Here is a 6,000-nt window from a genome sequence, read left to right on the forward strand (position 1 = left end):
TTAACCATGCTTACCATTTAAGTTGGGTTGTTTATGCTTAATTACGCGTTTAGCTTCGCCTGTTGTCGTCTAGTCGGTTTTGTCGTCTATCCGGTCTAGTCGGCCTTACGGCCATCTGGTAGTACACATGCCCCCCAGGCTCAAGTGAGTTGACTAAAATGTAACGTAGAGTCGAATTGCCGTGCAGAACACTGTTTGTTGAGGTTGAGTACATTGGCTTGTACTCGAGGCGCGTGCACGTGGTACGGTGGGATGTGACCGCTGGGTAGGATCTCACGCGTTCATTGCATGTGGATCCAACGGTGGGCATTTGTTGTGACGCTTCACCTTCTCGTCTTTCTCACCTATAAATAGGAGTGGCAGTGGGCTCCGATTTCTTCACGTGATTCATGAACTAGCTCCGAGAGTCCGACAGCCGAGTGATATCCTTCGTTCCTTGTGTATTGGTTGAAGAGTTTCCTGGAGGTAACAATGTCTCTTCTTTCGGCTGCTGCCTCATGTCCTTCTGTGTCTAGGGGGTCTGATAGGGAGAGGCCATTGGCTGATGATATCCCTGTCATAGATGCCGAGAGTGCCGAAGGCTCTTCTCGGGCTGTCGGCCCTTTGAGTCGGGAAAGTGAACAACCCGCAGAGTCGTTGTCATTGAGTGGGTACGCAGGGGAGGAAACCCGAGAGGCCGAGTATAAATGGGTACATAGTAGCGTTCGTGAGTTCTTTTCTGTCTTTACCAAAGTTTCGTTGCTTCAGGATTTTGTAGATAGCGTAGATATTTTGTTAGATGGTGTGCCTAGTGGTGCTTTCGCTCTTCGTAGGTGTCGAGAGTTTGAGACTGTTTGCTTGGGAAGGGGGGAAGGGCGAAAGGACTTTTTTTATTTCTATTCTTGTTTGTTTTCGGATATGCATATCCGCTTTCCCCTTGATAGTTTTTCCATGGAGGTGCTGCGTGTTTTAAATGTAGCCCCCACACAACTGCACCCGAATAGCTGGGCAGCACTCCAGGCCTTTCGATTGCTTTGCGATGTGTTGAGTCTTAGGCCGACAGCTAGGTCTTTTCTGCATTTCTTTGGCACTAGGCCGGGTGACCGAATATGTTGGTTATCCCTTGTCGGCCAAACAAAAAATAGCCTTTTCGCTCCTTATACGACATCTTATAAGAACTTTAAAACAGGTTTCTTTAAGGTTGTCATTGAGGAGGGGGGACGGCAGTTTTTCTTTGATGGTGAGACACCTTAGTTTCCTTTTTATTGGACGAAGGATCCGACACGTTTCAATTTATGGCCGAGGTCCCTGATGACCGATGACGACTTGGAAGTGTTATCGGTGTTGGACCAACTTCCTCGCAAGATTCCAACCCGGTCCCTCGTCCGTGCCTACTTGTCCCCTGATAGATGTGTTGATGTTGATGGTATGTGTTTTTACTCGTCTTTTTGTGCATTTTACTATGACTAACTTTGTTTTCGTCCTTCAGGTATAATGGCAAGTTTGGTGCCGCCAGGTGGAAAGAAAGATTATTTCCGAGAGCTTCGCCTGAAGCGGCAAGCTCAGATGGCCGCGAGGGGGGATATGCCGGGAGGATCGGGTACACCGAATGTCGAGGCTGCTATCCCCATTACTATAGTGCCAGCTGCCGAAGTCGACCGCCCGACCAACCCAAAGAAACGAAAAGAAGACCATGGCAAGGATCGTGGCAAGTCTTCTCGGCGCCATGGGGAGCGCTCTTCATCTGGAAGGTCTCCTAAGAGGGGCCGATTGCCTGGGAGACCGGGTTCAAGTGGGCCTGACTTTCTTGGACACGATCTTAATGTGGCCGAGAAGGTGAGCATCATGCTGAATCCTTACCAGCAGGATGCGTATCTGTCGGCACGCCCTACTCAAGTTCATGACGCCTTCATGGAGTTGTGTTCTAGGACCTTGGTACTCGGCAAACGGATGGCGTCCGATTTGATGAAGAGGGACAAAAATGCAGCCGAGGTGGAGGGACTCCGAACTAAGCTGAATGAGTCCTCGGCCAGCTTGAAAACAAAGTTGACCGAGAATGCTACACTTGTGGCTCAGAATGAAGCTCTAGAGACTGAGGTGGCGATGTGGAAAGAGAAGTCCGAATTGGCCGAGAGGGCTGGTAGAGAGGTTGCCGAGAAGGCTGATAACGAAGTGAAGGGCTTAAAGGAAGGCCTCTTGGACATGGCCCATACCAACCATCGAGCCGAAGAGAAGATAGAGAAGCTGCTGAAGGAACTAGAGGTGGCTGAAGATAGCGTCATGGAGGAACATGAACTTGGCTTTAAGAAAGCCCTTCGGCAAGCAGCCTTTTTCTATAATGTTCCCTTGGATGAAGGGAAATTTGATGTTGACAAGGACTTCTACGAAGGCCAACTCATGCCGCTAGATCAAATCCCAAGCTCACCTCAAGTGCTAGCTCCCCCGACAGCTTCAGAGGTCGAACACCTAGAGCCCGATAACTAGTTTGTTCTTCTATGCATGGGTCGCGTTTAATTGTTATTTTTTGTAAAGTCGTGACCCCGTCTTTTGTGTAATCGATACGGCGTGGCCGGTTTCTTTTGAATACCATGAATGAGAATTTCTTAATTTGAATGTCGTCCTTCACTCACTTCTCGTATACATTACTTGTTTGGCTTTCTGAGACTCTCTTGGCCGAGAGGTTTTTATTGTACTCTCGGTCGGCAGGGATTCACTTGGGTGAATTCTTCCTTGGCCGAGAGGTTTTTATTTTGAACTCTCTTGGCCGAGAGGTTTTTATTGCACTCTCGGTCGGCAGGGATTAACTTGAGTGAATTCTTCCCTGGCCGAGAGGTTTTTATTTTGAACTCTCTTGGCCGAGAGGTGTTTATTGTACTCTCGGTCGGCAGGGATTCACTTGAGTGAATTCTTCCTTGGCCGAGAGGTCTTTATTTTGAACTCTCTTGGCCGAGAGGTTTTTATTGTACTCTCGGTCGGCAGGGATTAACTTGAGTGAATTCTTCCTTGGCCGAGAGGTCTTTATTTTGAACTCTCTTGGTCGAGAGGTTTTTATTGTACTCTCGGTCGGCAGGGATTAACTTGAGTGAATTCTTCCCTGGCCGAGAGGTTTTTATTTTGAACTCTCTTGGCCGAGAGGTTTTTATTGCACTCTCGGTCGGCAGGGATTCACTTGAGTGAATTCTTCTTTGGCCGAGAGGTTTTTATTTTGAACTCTCTTGGCCGAGAGGTTTTTATTGCACTCTCGGTCGGCAGGGATTAACTTGAGTGAATTCTTCCTTGGCCGAGAGGTTTTTATTTTGAACTCTCTTGGCCGAGAGGTTTTTATTGTACTCTCGGTCGGCAGGGATTCACTTGAGTGAATTCTTCCTTGGCCGAGAGGTTTTTATTTTGAACTCTCTTGGCCGAGAGGTTTTTATTGTACTCTCGGTCGGCAGGGATTCACTTGAGTGAATTCTTCCTTGGCCAAGAGGTTTTTATTTTGAACTCTCTTGGCGGAGAGGTTTTTATTGTACTCTCGGTCGGCAGGGATTAACTTGAGTGAATTCTTCCCTGGCCGAGAGGTTTTTATTTTGAACTCTCTTGGCCGAGAGGTTTTTATTGTACTCTCGGTCGGCAGGGATTCACTTGAGTGAATTCTTCCTTGGCCGAGAGGTTTTTATTTTGAACTCTCTTGGCCGAGAGGTTTTTATTGTACTCTCGGTCGGCAGGGATTCACTTGAGTGAATTCTTCCTTGGCCGAGAGGTTTTTATTTTGAACTCTCTTGGCCGAGAGGTTTTTATTGTACTCTCGGTCGGCAGGGATTAACTTGAGTGAATTCTTCCCTGGCCGAGAGGTTTTTATTTTGAACTCTCTTGGCCGAGAGGTTTTTATTGCACTCTCGGTCGGCAGGGATTCACTTGGGTGAATTCTTCCTTGGCCGAGAGGTTTTTCTTATACTCTCGGCAGGGATTCACTTGAGTGAATTCTTCCTTGGCCGAGAGGTTTTTCTTGTACTCTCGGCAGGGATTCACTTGGGTGAATTCTTCCTTGGCCGAGAGGTTTTTCTTATACTCTCGGCAGGGATTCACTTGAGTGAATTCTTCCTTGGCCGAGAGGTTTTTCTTATACTCTCGGCAGGGATTCACTTGAGTGAATTCTTCCTTGGCCGAGAGGTTTTTCTTGTACTCTCGGCAGGGATTCACTTGGGTGAATTCTTCCTTGGCCGAGAGGTTTTTCTTGTACTCTCGGCAGGGATTCACTTGGGTGAATTCTTCCTTGGCCGAGAGGTTTTTCTTGTACTCTCGGCAGGGATTCACTTGGGTGAATTCTTCCTTGGCCGAGAGGTTTTTATTGTACTCTCGGTCGGCAGGGATTCACTTGAGTGAATTCTTCCTTGGCCGAGAGGTTTTTATTGTACTCTCGGCAGGGATTCACTTGGGTGAATTCTTCCTTGGCCGAGAGGTTTTTATTGTACTCTCGGCAGGGATTCACTTGGATGAATTCTTCCTTGGCCGAGAGGTTTTTATTGTACTCTCGGCAGGGATTCACTTGGGTGAATTCTTCCTTGGCCGAGAGGTTTTTATTGTATTCTCGGCAGGGATTCACTTGGATGAATTCTTCCTTGGCCGAGAGGTTTTTATTGTACTCTCGGCAGGGATTCACTTGGGTGAATTCTTCCTTGGCCGAGAGGTTTTTCTTGTACTCTCGGCAGGGATTCACTTGGGTGAATTCTTCCTTGGCCGAGAGGTTTTTCTTGTACTCTCGGCAGGGATTCACTTGAGTGAATTCTTCCTTGGCCGAGAGGTTTTTATTGTACTCTCGGCAGGGATTCACTTGGATGAATTCTTCCTTGGCCGAGAGGTTTTTATTGTACTCTTGTATTAATGATTTGCCAGAGGATTTTGAGTGATAAACATGATTTCATTGATTGTGGTGCCTCGTTAAAACCTTCTTCAATCAAAAACCCTCGGGATAGCCCTCTGGGAAAAAAGATCGAAGGTAGGAAAGAGTACACCTATAATACATGTTAACTGAAATACATTTTCAAATGGCTCGCGTTCCACGTCCTGGGAACTTCCCTGCCATCCAATTGTTCCAGGCGATATGCGCCGTTCTGGAGATTTTCTCTGACCTTGAAGGGACCCTCCCAGTTTGCATTGAACTTTCCTTCTGCTGGGATCCTGCGAGCTTCCCCTTTCATTCTCCAGACCAGGTCTCCTTCTTGGAAGGCTCTTGGTTTTGTCTTTGAATTGTATCTTCTCGCAGCCATCTGCTTGCAAGCTTGTTCTCTTATCTTGGCCCTGTCGCATGCTTCTTGGAGCAAATCCAACTCCGCTCTTAGACACTCTTCATTCATCTTCAAACTGTGGAGTTCTCTTCGGATTGTCGGCTCTCCGACCTCAACCGGCAGCATGGCGTCTGTGCCGTAGGTGAGATTGTACGGGGTTTCCCCAGTTGCCGAGTGGGGGGTACACCGGTATGCCCAGAGAACTTCTACGAGCTCCTCTACCCATTTACCTTTGGCACTGCCAAGTCTTTTCTTTAGTTCGTTCAGGATGACTTTGTTGGCAGATTCGGCTTGGCCATTGGTTTGCGGGTGCTCCACTGAACTTGTCTTGTGCTGGACGCCCAGACTTTCATAGAATTCGGCCAACTTGCGATCAGTAAATTGTCTCCCATTGTCCGTGATGATGGTGTGCGGGATTCCGAACCTGCAGATGATGTCTTTCCATACAAAGTTCTGGACTTGCCTAGCTGTGATGTTTGCAAGGGGTTCCGCCTCAATCCACTTTGTAAAGTAATCCACTGCGACCAGCAGAAACTTCCTTTGCCCGGTTGCCTGGGGGAAGGGACCTATTATGTCCATCCCCCACAGGGCAAAAGGCCAGGGAGAATTGATGCTTTGCAGGTTGTGAGGGTGTGGGTGGATTAGCGGACCATGCTCTTGACAACTTACACATTTTTTCACAAAGTTGGTGCAATCTGTTCTTAACGTAGGCCAATAGTAACCGGCCCTCAGGACTCTCGTCGCCATTGTTCGG

Source organism: Phaseolus vulgaris, chromosome 9 (assembly GCF_051622355.1).
Source record: "Phaseolus vulgaris cultivar YP4 chromosome 9, ASM5162235v1, whole genome shotgun sequence".
Taxonomy (NCBI): Eukaryota; Viridiplantae; Streptophyta; class Magnoliopsida; order Fabales; family Fabaceae; genus Phaseolus; species Phaseolus vulgaris.